We start from the raw sequence: 14,926 nt of genomic DNA on the forward strand, positions 1-14,926 counted from the left end.
CTACACCAGGGGAACCTCCTATAAAATGGTCTAAATGGAAAAAAACGTTCCTACACTATTCCAGGGTGTGTGGAACTAATTTTTCTAATGAAAGAAAAACAGCTCCCCTGATGCATTGTCTAGGATGCGAAGGACAAGAAATTTTTGAGAACTTACCTGACACTGGTGATGAGGGAACAGATGTGAACGAATTTGAAATTTGATAAAAAAAATTAGATTTGCACTATTTACCAAAAGTCAGTACCATTTTGGAAAGATATCACTTTGGCATGAGAGAGCAACAATCAGGAGAAAGTGTTGAGGATTATATTACATCTTTGCGGAAACTTGCATCTACTTGTAAGGTTGGAGTAACCATAGAGGAACGTATAGGGATCAATTTATGCTGAGATGCTCGAGTGATAAAGTTTGTCAGGAATTGTGGAGCAAGGACGATCCTTCTTTGCAAGAGGTCATTGTATTAGCAAAGGGTGCGAGCACACTTTGGCATGTGTAGAAGAATTAGAGAAAGGAAAGAATAATTCAGTAAATAAGATATATGAAAAAAAGAAGATCATAGTAAAGAAGCATCTGGTGACAAAGGGGAAGATAAAGTGACTCATGCTCAATGGTTAAAATCTAAGGATTTGAAATGTTTCCGTTGTGGGAATGCAGGTCACTTTGCTTCATATAAGAAATTTCCAGCGATCAACAGCATATGTAAGTTGTGTAATAAAAAGGGACATTTTGCTAAATGCTGTAAGTCAAGCAAAAGTGCAACATCGGTGAAAGTGGTGGAAGATTGCATTTTGTCGATTTCAGCAAATGCTCCAAGGAAAAATCATCCAAGAGACACAATTTCGATTTTAAATGAAGATGGGGAAATATTGTTTGATTCTGGAGCGTGGTTGACTCTAATTTCAAATAAGATTTTTTGATGAAAATTTGACTCACAAGATCCATTTTAAAGATCCGGATGTTATCCCAGGAGGATATGGTGGCCAAACCATTCAACTGAGGGGCTATTTTGAATCAGAAATTTCATTCAGAGGAAATACTATCTTTGGGAAGATTTATGTTCCAGTTAAAGGGGACAGTGTGTTAAGTTGGCCGCACCAACGAGACTTGAACGTCATTTTAGATCCTAACTCAACTCCTCCGATAATGTTGAGGGATGAATTCATCAAAAAAGTGCAGGATGGTGGTGAATTTCCTGTGCAGAAATCAAAGGAAATTTCTGGCCAAAGTTTGTTAAGGACTATGAAAATGTATTCAGGGACAAATTGGGATGTCTTAAGAAATATGTCCACTGCATTAGAATAAAGGAAGGATCAGTTCCTGTAGTTTCCAAAGTGCGTCCTGTACCAATTGCCATGAAAGATGATGTAGAAAGAGAAATACAAAGATTGTGCAAAGATGGAATCATTGAGCCTGTGGAGTCATCAGAATGGGTATCACCAATTGTAGTCGCACGGAAACAATCAGGTGATATTAGACTGTGTGTCGATTTGAGGAATCTTAATAAATGTGTAGTGAGTGACCAATTTCCTTTGCCTAATATAACAGAAATGGTGACTTTGCTACATGGGTCCAAGTATCTCAGTAAGCTGGATCTCACGTCGGCCTACCATCAGGTCATGTTACATGAAGACTCAAGGGACTATACCACTTTTGTCACACCTTTTGGGACCTTTAGGTTCAAAAGGATGCCTTTTGGTCTGGTTTCAGCTGCTGCTATTTTCCAGCGTTTGATGTATAATATGTTTGCCTCAGAACCAGGCGTTAAATGTTTTCAGGATGATATCTTGATACATGCTCAGACTGAAGAGGAACATGAAAGAATAATCAGGAAAGTTTTGGGAATTTTAAGAGAACATGGTTTGACTCTTGAGAAGTGTTCATTTGGTAGACCGGAGGTAGAATATTTAGGTCATAGAATAACTCCCAATAGGGTGTATCCTAAGGAAGAACTTATTAAGAACATTTTGGGCCTACAGGAACCTGAGAAAAAGGAGGAACTGTTAACATTTTTGGGAATGGTTGAATTTCAGGCAAAGTTCTTGCCAAATCTAGCATCCAAAACCACAAACATGAGGAAATTGTTGAAGAAAGGGAAGGAGTTTGTGTGGGATGATGAGTGCAGAGTGGAGTTTGAGAGTATAAAGAAAGAATTGACATCAGTTGGAAGTTTAAGCTCATTTGATCCTAAGGAAATGTGTGTGATCATGACTGATGCGAGTATGAAAGGGTTAGGAGCGGTACTTTTGCAAGACCTGGGGGAGCAAGATTTAAGACCTGTGGTGTACTGCTCTAGAACTCTGCTAGGAGCAGAAGTGAATTATTCAACAATAGAGAAGGAAGCTTTGAGTGTGTTCTGGGCAATTAATAAATTTAAAAATTTACTGTGGGGAAAAGAGTTTCAGATTTTAACTTATCACAAACCCCTGGTAGAAGTGTTCATGAAGAGGGGTCTGGATATGATCTCTGGAAGAATCAGTAAGTGGATTGTTGGCCTACAAGACTTTGCTTTTAAGGTGTTTTATGTACCGGGTCCAAGCAATAGGATTGCTGATTGACTATCAAGATTGAGTACTGAAGTTGAGAGCAGTTCAGAAGAAAGTCAAGATGATGTCATTAGTGTGTGTAATGTGACAAGAGGTATTGTTGAACAAAATGAGTGGTTGAGAGCGGTTATGGAAGATGCTGTGCTACAACGCGTGTGTAAGGAACATAGTGAGGGATGGAGTTCATCTGTCAAGGGGGATAAAGAGTTAGGCGGATTTTGGAAGGTGAGAGAGGAATTATCTATGGAGAATGGAATTTTGCTGCGGGGAACAAAATTGGTTGTCCCGGTATTGTTGAGAGAAAAAGTTATCGAACTAGCACATGAGGGTCATCAAGGGATGAGTAAAACTAAAGCAAGAATTTGCCTTAATTATTGGTGGCCAGGAATGGATCTTATGATCGAAAGGAGAGTAAGGGAATGTTATGATGGCTGTAACAGTGATAAGGTTTATAAAACCAGAGTTCCGCCAATGTGTACTCATGAATGTTCCTCTAAGCCGTGGTATGTTGTGGCAGTGGATGTAGTAGGACCTATATTTGGTAAAGGTGGTTGCAACTATATTCTAGTCTTAGTGGACCAATTTTCAAGGTGGGCAGAAATAGAGATTGGTAGTAGCATGTAGACTACTAAAGTGATTAATTTCTTTAATTAAATTTTCAGCCATGAAGGTTTGCCGAACACCATTCTCACGGACAATGGGCCCCAATTTGTTTCAAATGAGATGGAAGCATACTGTAAATCCAGGGGTATTGTGCATAAAAGATGTTCTAGTATCATCCTGGGGGTAATGGGACAGTAGAAAGATTCAATAAGTGCATAAAGGAATGTATACAGTTGGAAGTTGCAGCTGGCAGGAATTGGAAAGATGGTCTTAAGAATGTTCTCCATGCATATAGAATTTCTCCTCACGTCACTACAGGGAAGGTACCGCTTGAAATTTTCAGGGCACGGAAAGCTAACACGCGTTTGGCACCAGGTTGGGTGCGTTGGGGGTAAGAATGAGTGTGTTACATGGTGTGACGGAAATAGGGAGGAAGGGGCGAAAGAGGAAAAGTGCTTAGTGAAAAGAAAGGAAAACTATGATAGGAAGAAAAGCACATGCAATGTTGAGGTGAAAGTGGGTGATAAGATTTTGATTAGAAACCCCAGATTTAGCAAGTCTGGAAGTAAGTTTATGGGTCCTTTTGAAGTGGTCAAACTCTTCAGGAATGCGGTGAGAATTAAAGATGGTAGAGTCTGGAATCTCAACCGTGTGGTTGTTTCAAGGAAAATGTAACCCAATTTTATTCCAGTTTACAGTTTGTTGTTTTGGTTTTATATTTTCTTCCTGTATATAGTTTCTTTTGTTCTCATGGGTTTTGTAATTGTTCTAAAAAAAAAGGGGAAGGTGTGTGGTAAAGTGTAATGATAGAATGCAGCATTAGAATGTGAGGGATCTCATCTCTCTCTGGCACTGATGTGGCACTGATGTCACATCAGAGTAGAGTGTGAGAGAGAAGGGATTCCGAGGAAGCTGTTGGAGCTGACTGTTGGCTTGACCAGATCTGAATGTGGCTAAGATACTCCTATTAAAGAACCTAAATTTTGTACCATCAAGATTCATCTTTATTACAGGTAACAAGATCATATTTAGTATGGCCAGAATAGTAATACAAAATCCTGCTGACTGGTGAAGTTGGATTTAATATTGCTATTTTAGAAATGCCACTTTTAGAAAGTGAGCATTTCTCTGCACTTAAATCCTTCTGTGCCTTACAATCCACATCTGGCTGGATTAGTTGCCAGCTCCCTTGTGCATTTCGCTCAGACAACCCCAAACACAGGATGCTGAATCACACCCACACAAATCTGCATACTGAATGGGTCTTCCTGGGCTGTGAGGGTGGAGGGTCTGTCACTCACATGTCAAAGGACCGTGGCCTGCCCTCACACAATGGACTGCCAAACACCCTAATGGGACCCTGGCAGACAGGATGGAACTGAAAGGGGACTTTGTGCACTTCTAAACAACTCTTTGAAGTCTCCACCAATTCAAAGACACATTTGGGTATTTAAACAGGGCTTCTGACCCTACCAAGACAGACACTTCTGGACAAGATACTCCCTGGGAAGAAACTCTAAACCAGAATCTGGAACCTGCCAAGAAAAGCTGCCTGGCTGCCCAAAGGACTCACCTGACTGCTTTGCTGAAAAGGACTGCTGCCTTGCTGTTGCCCTGCTGCCTTGCTGCCCATTGGCTCTGCTGAGAAGTGCTCTCCAAGGGCTTGAATTGAGCTTTAACACAAAAAAGACAAGGAATATAGTCAAGTATCAGAAGCCGACTGATTCAAAAATCAACAATATTTTGAAAAAATGGCCCTCACCCACAAATTGTGGCATGCTTCATCATTAAATTGAGCTTGCCTCCTGTATTCTAGAGCCTCATAGATAAAAAGATTTAATCTCTGCAATAGATTCCTTGTGCGGCAAAAAATCGACTCACAGCCTGCCGTAATCGATGCACAGTCTGCTTTGCAGTGAGAAAATCATTGCATGTCAAACTGGAACGATGCAGCCCGTCTCCCCGAGTGGAGATTGACGCAGCGGCAGCAGTGCGACCAGAACTTCGATGCAAGGCCCACTAGATCAATGCATAGCTAAGTCGGAATGACGAAGCCAGATTTCATGCGAGAAGAATCAACCCAGCACTTGCTGTGCGGCCAAAATTTCCCTGCATCGCCCACTGGATCGACGCAGCTCCTGTGACTTCATTCCACACGCCAAGGATTTCTCTGCATTGTCCCCGGGGCATCCTAATACCCCGCAACCCAAAGAGGATCCAAGTCTGCACACTGGAAATTGACGCAAAGCCCTTGCTGCATGAAAAAGCATTAACACATCGTCTGTGTGTTCCCGGAGTAACCGAAGCACACCTCCCCATTTTCCACCCATCTTCTCCTCTGCGGTCCCTTGCATATGATTTAGACTTGGAGCAGGTACTTTGTGCTTGCAAGAGACACTTAATGCTTCTCTTTTTTCTCATTTTCTAAAGGGATATTTCAACGTGTACCTATCAAATCTTGGGAGTTTTGACCTTATTCCATCCAGATGAATATTCTATATTTTTCTAAATCTGTGTGGTGTATTTTTGTGGTGTTTATACTGTGTTATTGCATGATTTATTACACAAATATTTTACACATTGCCTTCTAAGTTGAGCCTGACTGCTCAGTACCAAGCTACCAGAGGGTGGGCACAGGATCATTTAAATTGTGTGTGACTTACCCTGACTAGAGTGAGGGTCCTTGCTTGGACAGGGGGTAACCTGACTGCCAACCAAAGACCCCATTTCCAACACACCCACTCAGACTCACTCAGACAGTTGCACACTCACTCACACACCCACTCAGACCATCACCCACCCAATCAAACACCCACTGACATCCTGATGCACCCACTCACAGACCCACGCACATACTGATGCACCCACTAAAACACTGATGTACGCACTCTCACACCTAGACAAACACTCTGACAGCCACTCTTACCTCCAGAAGCAGCCTTTCTCATCTACTTTCACACCCACAGAGGCCGCAGCTAACTTCCTCCGTGCATGGCAAAAGGCCTGGCAAAAGGCCGTACACAACATCGCATTGGGTAGTTAGGGGGGTTGGCCACATCAGTAAAGTCATCAGTGATGTCACTGACCATGTCATAAGTGATGTAATATGTGAGGTCATAAGCAGTGCATCACAGGAGCGCAAGTTATAGTTAGCTCATGTAACTATAATTTCTGAATTTCTACGGTTTTGTACAAGTAAGTTCAGAACTTAACTATAACATTCATTTAACTTTTGTTTTTTTCTCTGAATGTCTAAAGTTTTTTTTAATTTTATTTCCTAACCATAACGTCCCTGTCACCTTTGTTTTTTCAGTGAATATATATATATATATGCATATATATATAATTTTGTATTGCATTTTACATGAGTGCAGTTTAGTAAAAAAGGTTTATTTATTTCATTAACGAAGGATGTCAATCTGTATGTACTCAAAAATGATATTTATTTCAATTTTAAAAATCAGTCTAATCAGTTAAGGTTTTGCATATTTTTTTTTTTTTAAATACAAATTTACATTTACATTTACAAACTATAAATCACATGTATTTGGTTGTGTGTGAAGTTTTAGATTCTGCTTTTGTTTAGTGTGATTTAAAGCAAGGTACTTGCTATTGAATCAAAAAATGGTAGGCCTTGGTTGTTAGCAAACATTAATAATTTGCTTGTGAATTTTTGATGCATTTCTTTAGTCTGTTTAGGTCTTTTTGGCTTCATTTGGGTCAGTTATTTCTACATTCTTAGTCCTTGTTAGCTTTTCTCTTATACAATTATTTAAAAAAAATCGGTACAGGGTAGGTCGGCTTCTTCCACCTATCCCACTTTAAAATACATTATTTTTCTTAGCTTCTTGGGATATGGCGCTGTCATACACATTACACAATGGAATCTGACACTTGGGTTGGTGTCTGTGTGCTGAACCGTGCACGCAACCAACCCAAGTTTCTTCAAAATAATCCATTAATGTGACTTGTTTTGTTTCATGTTTTTGATAGTTGTGAGTTGCAAACAGATTATCATGTTTAGTCACGTCTGTTAACAGAGGTATATGCTAGAGCATGGGTACTCACAAACATTATTCCAGGGGCCAGAAGGTATTGTCTGTGATGTGACCTAGGGCCGCATTGATGCCAGCAGGGTGGCTGTACATAGGATGCACTGATATAATATAATGTGATGTACTAAGGTGACACAGTTCTGCATGTTAACGAAATACTCTTTGGAATTTTAAATACCTTATTACATTTTTGCTGCAGGATGCCTTTAGAAACACATTTATTTTTAAAGTTAGCTGGTGTGGGATGACTTAGTTGCTTCCCTTTTTTAACTTCAATTAACCTTTAAATAAAGGCTTGTCTTTTTAGTTAACTTCCTTCTCAGTGTTAGTGCTGAGATAAGAAAGCAGCAGCCCAGTGCTCCTGACCATGCATGTAAAGGTCACGAGGGCTGCATGCGGCCCCCGGGCCGTACTTTGAGTATCACTGTGCTAGAGCTATAAGCTATTTTACTTCATGCATATATTCTAGGGTAGTTGTATGTTTTACTCTCAGAGTACGTTTTTCTAGGTGTCTCAATATTCTCTGGTTGAAATTATATCCTGAATTGTGGTGTGTAGGTACGTTTAAAAATGGTCCTAATCACTGCTTGTAGAGGTTATAGTTGTTAGTTTAGGTGTATATGAGCTAGCGATTCATGGTAAGTTACACTTTGTGCGTGGTTAGTAAATGCCTCGTACTATAGGTGATGCAGGTGATTTTCCAATATGTTCTCTGTGTTCTGACAATTAAGCTTTTTAGGAGTTGGCCTGTTGCATTTCGAGGAATGCCTGGAATAATATTTTTAAGTGTCTTTCCTGTTGGCTCTTGTGAGGTGTTACTGGACTTTTTCAGGTTCCATGGCACATTTCTCATTTATATTTCTGTAAAATTAGGAGGGTGATTATGCTGTCTAACATTTTCATGCCATTTTTAGTGGTAGCTCTGCCAGGGTGTGTTCGACTAACATTTTCAGCATTTGCAGTGCTTTTTTGCCCTGTTGGCAGTCTATTTACTATAAGTACATCCCCTAAAGAATAATAAGAGCTTCTTTTTATGAGATTGGATGTACATTGTTGTTTCCAACATAACACTAACTTTGAAGTTTGTCTTTCTTGGTCTTGTAATTTTTTAATGTTTCTGGCTTACTTTCTGTTAATGTTTTCTTGCTTTCATTTAGTGAAGATACCTGTGTTTTTATATATAAATAGATTGTATAGTTTTAGTTATTTTTTATAATTATTTTCTTCTTTTTTGTTTGACTTATGCAAAGCTTTCATTGTTTTTAAAAAAACACACTTTTTTGTTGAATCAAGTGCACATTTCTTCTGATATTGCAGAGTGACACTGCAGTTGCTTTTCAGGAAACATTTAGTTTTATATTTCCATCCATTTTTCTTTTTACACTGTTTTTTTTATTGAAAAAGCGTTTCTATTTGTCAATTATTCAGAGTAGGTTGAATTTCTCTCAGAAGCTTCCTAGACCATCCAGCCAAGTGCAAGAACCAATATGTACTCCAAGCCCCACATCTGCAAGGCAAGAGCCCACACTACAGGTGATTTATTGTTTAAATTACAAGTAAGGCATCAGAACCTAAACAATGCATTCAGCATTGCAGCCATGATCATGGGTTCCGTACATATAAAAAGTGTAAATAAGTGCTGTGAGTAAATAACACAAACAAAGGCCTGGGTGAATTACCATAGAACGATGAAATTGAATAAAGCCTTAGGGCCTCATTTCAACTTTGGCGGTCCGAGGAGCGCTATGTTGGCAGTCCGACCACCAACACACTGGCGCAGAGCGCCAAATTATGAGTTTGATGTGGTGCACGCCGAAGACTGCCAAAGCACCACCGGCACCACCAGTACGGTCAGACCGCCACGTTCGATTAGAGCCATCACCAGTTTGGCGGAGACCATGTGTCCGCCGGACTTATTATGAGGTTGCCCACCGCCAACATTTCTGCCTCAGTTGGACTACCATGGAATACCAGGCGGAAACATATAGTATAAACGGAGTCTCTCACCTCCAGATGTCATCCTGCTGCTCCTATTTGCAGAAAGACAACAGAATCACCACCCACGAGGACGACAACAACCGTAAGTACACACACTCACCTGTTACATTTATAAAATGTATACATTTAAACAATAACATGACATACCATAGGGAGGACTATACTCACACATAAGAGTACAGTGACATACTCTCACACACAAGCATCTAATACACCCACACATACACAGCATGCAAACTGCAGCCAGCGCACACACACCACCTGTCAATAACACACAGTTACTCATGGTAACACAGCACAGGCCCAGCCTCACAAATACACATACAACATAAGAACTTGCAACAACAACACCACAACCGCACAAATAGAAACACATCTCAAAACTGACACTGGCCAGGGACATCACACACATACGAAACATTGTGCAACCACCTGTAATGGAACATGTACAATTACACCATTACACAACCTTGCGATCGACACACACATCACACAAACACGCAGTACACCAAACCTATTATGCCATGCACAATACAAGCAGACTCAAACAGTCTAAACACACAAAGCCACAGAGCACTACAAAAAACACATATCATCACTAACACAACACACCACCATGACAACAACATTTCAGCTACATACACATACCCATCACATAAAACACACCCTATCCCTAGGGGATAAAAGCACTGCACACAACCTCACAGACTGCTCAAACAATACTGGAAGCATCAAGCAACACACACCCACAATTACTGGCACACAGCCAATATCAGCCAGGCACTTCTCAAACCCAGAAAAGGAAATCAAGGACTGAGATCTAACCAGAAATACCAATAACTGGTTGGTTTCATTTTTGGATACATTATAGGGAGTAAAAAAAGTTTGTGCAAGGCCATGGATTAGTCCATTGTCCATAATAAAACAGCACCAAAGGCACTAAATGGTGCCCCTGCTTGACTCTTGACTGCCAGTAACCTCGACAGGTAGGGGCATCAGGAATTTGTGGGGGTCGGTGAGGAAGAGGGGATTTAGTTGTGGGCTTGGGATGAGGGTTTAGGCTTTGGCCTGGGAGGGGGTTGGGCCTTTTGGGGGATGGACTTATTTGTGGTGTGGGGAGAGGCATGGGTGCTTGCAGGTGTGTAGGAGATGGCCTTGGAGGTGGAAGGGATGGCCTTGGGGACAGAACATTTAGGGGTGTCATGGGGGGAGGAGTAAAGAAAAGGCCAAAATGACATAGGAAACATTTCTTAGACACACAGGGACGGTCATAGAAGGGGGTTTGGGTATAGAGGGAGAGGGAGTGGTTGTTTGATGTTTAGATGTGGATGTCTTGAGTGCTTGTGGGAGGTGTGCTTGTGGGTGGTGGGTGTCTGTTGGGTGGGTGAGTGAGGGCGTTTATGTGTCTTGGACTGAGGGGGTGGAGGTACTGGGGGATGCTGTGGTTGGTGGGTGTCCGTCTTTTGGGGTGTGACTGCAGGTATAGTGCATGTGCTGCATGTAGGTGCATCAGTGGTTATGGTGTCTGTGGATGAGGTGACTAGGGTGAATGTCTGAGGGTCTGCTAGTGTGCTCTCTGCAAGTAGGAAAGGTGTGCTAGCAGGATCTGTGAATGTTGGTGTGGTGTCTGCAGGTGTGTCACGTGTTGTGTCTGTGATGCTAGTGGTGGTGGTGGTGTCAGGGTAGGTTGTGACTGTTGCTGTGTCTGAAGGTGGATGTTGCCTGTGTGCATGCTGGTGGTGTGTCTGAAGGGGCTTATGTGTGCCTGCACTACCCTTGGATGTTGAGATGGATGGATGCCTGTCTGTGTGCTTTGGCTGGGTCAGGGAAGGGGGGATTCGGACTGGGAAGAGGAAGGTGTAGGGTCCCTCGGTGTCAGTGTCCTTGTGACTGGAGGTCTCGTGGCTAGTAGCTTCCCCACTTAGCTGTGCCCCATCTTGTTCTCCTTCCGGTGCTGATGCAGAAAAACAGAAAGTCAGGTATGGTAATCACATTCACAAGATAACACTTCAATCATACAGGTAAACATAAGTCTCATTACATCCTGTTCACCAACACCATAAGGTAGTGCCAATAAAGTGCCAACATTATGTCACAACAAAATATGAAGTGTGTCCCTCTATATAAACATTGTTATACACCAGCTATGCTAGCTAACTGATACCTACAATACCATGAATCAAGTTGACCAATCACACTGACCATACCATGACAAGGTGATTTTGCAACATGATACAGGTTCCCTATCCGCAACAACATAGTCAAGCACCAATCAAACAATAGTTTAGGAATGTTAAATTGCTTATCACTAATCAACAACACATACTCAACACAAACAAATATTTTACTATGATGTCCGGTACTAGGCTATGACACTTCTTGTAAAGCAAAGGCATAGACAAGCCATACATTCTTCATTTCACATAGTTACAACCATACACTATGGACATATGGAAACCTGTAACAACTCTAATTGCCATACATTCCAATTTTCAGTTAAGGAGACAGAACACATGGCACACACACATCCACCAATAGTGATGTATCAAGGATTGAAATTTCAATGTGAACCAAGTCGTCCAGATCATTGGTCTTCTGTAAACAAACTTTATCAGTCAAGAAAGGGCCAAGTAAGCGCAGACCTATATCCCACACACAAACTCAAGATGTCAAAAAGACTGTACCTTACATATAGACTACTATACTGTGCAGAAAGATGATAATCAGACCTACCTATTCATGCAATTAGTCCATCAATAGGCCACAGACTGAGTGGCAACATCACTATACACACATCTGACATGGCAAGCCTTCCATCTGTCTGTGTAGGATTCTAAGAGCCAAAGCACACAAGTTGCTAACATGACAGGCACAGCTACCATGATGCAAGCCACAAGCCTAGATATACTTACAATACAACTCACATGTTTATGTGAACTATCACACCTGCACCAAATAGGTTTCATTGCAAACATTAGGTTCCCAAACAGCCAGGACTCATTTGTCACATCCTTCATAGCAACAGCAAGTAGACATAACTATTTCCAATGTTGAATTATTACTGAACCTTTCAATTGATACATGATTCTGACACATATCTGTCAAGAATGTATCTGTGAATAGGCTATCATTGCCTATGAATCATGCCTTTTACAGTATGCCCAAGGACAAAGCTGTGTGGCCACTTTCCACTAACAGAACATAGCAAGGTAGTAACATTCCTAGCCTCTAATACCAATGTATGTGTGCCCATAGAAATGTTGCAACACCTCAATGGTATCCAACATGCATGTTGTTTACTCTGATGCAACTTCACATATGTCCATGTGCAGCTCTCATTTATCAAGGGGGATTACCTTGTAAAAGGTGTGAAGATATTAATCTTGTATGTAATGTGACATGTCAGATGGACGTCACTGCCTCACATGCTTCTGTCACTTATCAGAAAGCATTAGAAAACTAGACATGACTTGAATATGTCAGGAATCTTGAGACATTGCAGAGGACAGAAATCAAGGACCTACACAATTTACCACCATGACATTGGGAGGATTGACCTGTTGGTTGGTATGCACAATCACCAATGTAGAAAATGCAGTAAAATTGTACACAGTCATATGTGCACCATAATATGTATTGTACTAAGGAGACTACATAGTTGAGTAACATGCCTCCAAATACATCAGTATGTGCACACCTGAGTGCTATAGATGGCTGTGGTACATCAATGTGTACACAGGAGATCTGTGACACTTTACATTTACCACATCGTCAGAGCTGACATACTGTTCCCTAACTCAATCACCTGGTAAAGGGACAAACATTAGTTAGGTCTGTACTTCCCCTTTTGTGGCTGCTCTGCTGGCTTCACATGCCCATCCAACTCAGGGTAGGCCACCACCAAAATGTGGGCAGTTAGGGGGGTCATGGTCTGGCGGGCACCCTGTCCTCGATGGGAGGACATCCCCAGCTGGGCCTCTGCGGTCTTTCATGTCCAGCGTCTCAGACCCTCCCACCTCTTCGGACAGTGGGCCTTCCGCCTGCTGTGGACCTCCAGAGTCTGCACTTTCTTGGCGATGGCACACCAGATCCCCTTCTTCTGATGGGTGTTGACTTGCATGGATGACATAGAATAAATGTCATGTTTACATGCTCCATAGTAAAACAGGCAGGGTAACTAACTAGTTAGTACAACTTGCCAAACAGAGACTGTCATAAACATCCCCTCCACTGATAGATGAGCATATGCTGTCAGGCCATATGTGAGGTGGACACAGGCAGATGGCATGCATCTCCAGCACCATCTTTCATGTTGTCACATATGACCAGACAGCATACACATATGCAAATTTGGTATTTCAGGAGGTGTCTGGTATAGCAACTCCAGTAACCTTGTGCAACACTCACAAGGTGAGTCAGGGAACATACATCAAACACTCTCCACAATGTCTCAGGACTAAATATCTGTCACTAAACCTAAATACATGACCATGAACTCATCTCATTCTATCACAACTTTGGCACTCTACATACTATAAGGACACAATCTGTAACATTGCCCATCAGCCTTTGCTTAGTATAACAAAGTAAAGTTCTACTAATGATATACTTCTGCACATGGTGCACTTACCTGATCCTCTGGTGCACCATAGAGCTGTACATACAGGGGTAGGACCTCCTCCACCAGCTTCTCCAGCTCTTTGGGTGAGAAGGCAGGGGCCTTATCATCTGTAGGATGTGGCATGGTTGCTCTCAGAGGCAGTACACAGCAGCTCAAGTTCTGGCGGTCTTATTGGCAGCAGTGTCAGGATTCAAGCAAGCGATGACGTATGTAATGGCAGTTACGTCCACCACATAAGAGACTGTCACCACCGGCGGACATCGCCAGTTCCCCAAGACCACGAAAGGCAGCAATGTGTTCCAATGAGAATGCCTACCACGGTAGTATCCGCCTACCATCATGACGGCTTCCACCAGCAAACGTAGGTATTTTCCTAACGTCCAGTACAGTAGGTCAAACAGCTGCCATTGTAATGTCCTTAGATGGTCTGAAAAGTTTATTTAAAGATGTGTCACGCGGTCAGAAACTTTCGACATCAAAATTTTCAGTGCTGACTTTAAGCAACCATGTATAGAAATCCAAATTCATAGACATGCTGTCATTTTGATGATATGTGAGTAATGTATCATTAGTGGCATACTCTGCACCCTCCTGTCAATTGCAAAACGGCAGTTGTACCCATTATATCTGAAACATGGTAAGCATGTTATTATCACAGAGAATTTCTGTGACACGCATATCCATTTCCAAGTCGTCATTGATGTAAGGGGGTGACATTGCAATAATAAGCCATTGTTTCCCTAGGCATGTCCTGTGTACCATGTTTAATCATTTCCATATAGCATGTCCAAGCATTATGTGTGGCATATGTATTTTCATATTTACAATGGACACAATGCCTGAAAGTCATACCTTCTTATATTCCTTCGCATAGTTACCCAGGAATAAGAAGGGTCAGAAAGCCTCCAGTGTACCAACCACAAGCAGACCTGCAGACCATGGAGGATTAACATGTCATCCAGATCTACCAACTGGATAGGCAGGCATCATGGATCTCTTTTGTTAATTGGAGCCAGATCTGATGCCTTCCTTTCATCATCCCAATAATATTCCACCCAATGTACAAGTCATGTCAGTGCTGCACTTCCTGGCCATAGGATCCTTTC

This window comes from Pleurodeles waltl, chromosome 5 (assembly GCF_031143425.1).
Source record: "Pleurodeles waltl isolate 20211129_DDA chromosome 5, aPleWal1.hap1.20221129, whole genome shotgun sequence".
Classification (NCBI taxonomy): domain Eukaryota; kingdom Metazoa; phylum Chordata; class Amphibia; order Caudata; family Salamandridae; genus Pleurodeles; species Pleurodeles waltl.